Source organism: Arvicanthis niloticus, chromosome 15 (assembly GCF_011762505.2).
Source record: "Arvicanthis niloticus isolate mArvNil1 chromosome 15, mArvNil1.pat.X, whole genome shotgun sequence".
NCBI lineage: Eukaryota > Metazoa > Chordata > Mammalia > Rodentia > Muridae > Arvicanthis > Arvicanthis niloticus.
The window spans coordinates 46,884,201-46,885,088 of record NC_047672.1 but is presented as its reverse complement, the minus strand read 5'-3'; positions in this window follow the sequence as shown (position 1 = coordinate 46,885,088).

The following is an 888-nucleotide window of genomic DNA, read 5'->3' as shown; positions in this document are numbered from 1 at the left end:
TTTTTTAGTTGTCCATTCAGAGATTATTAAAATATATATTGTTGTATTAATAGAACATGTCAAAGTATAATTAATTGCAACATAAAAGGTGATGTCCGAACAAGATGCTGACAGTCTAAGGATAACCACAGACTCTTTCATGGATGCAGGGCAAGCAGCTTCTGGCTCAAGTTCATCCTTGCTCTTAGATCTTTACTGGCCATTTCCCTCTGTAGACAGGCTGCTCGTGTCCTCTGCTTCATCCTACCTCACCCTCCCCTGCATTCCATTCACTCCAGCAATCCTTCTCTAAGATCCCATGCTAGGAAGTAGCATGTCTCTCATAAAATGTCCAATAATTAAATTTTACTTCTTTCATGCTTGAAAATTGATACTGCTAACAGACCCAATTCAGGAACACAAAATGGCCTTAAAATTGTTTGTTTTCTGGGAATTTCTCCTCTGAAAGCTTAAAACAATCCTCGGTACTATATGTTTCTTGTCTATACACACACACACACACACAAATATATATATATATATATATATATATATATATATATATATATATATATATGTTCTTGAACATTTGGATTTTAATGTGTTTATTGATATGTAATTCATAAAAGCAAGTCATATTGTTCTAACTTAATTTCTTTCAATTTTCAAGGATTCATTATCTCTCCTAAAGGATAAATATATTAGAAGTTATATGAAAATATCCAATATAAAAGAAAATATTTTATAAAAGCAAGTATTTTATATACTTCTGAAAACTATCACCAATCAACACAAGGAAGCAAATATCCACCCTATGCTCTAATTTAACAATTATTTTAAGTTGCATTCATTATTTTGTTACTTCAATCTGCTCTAAAAATCTTTATTTTGACCTCCTGTCAACATAAA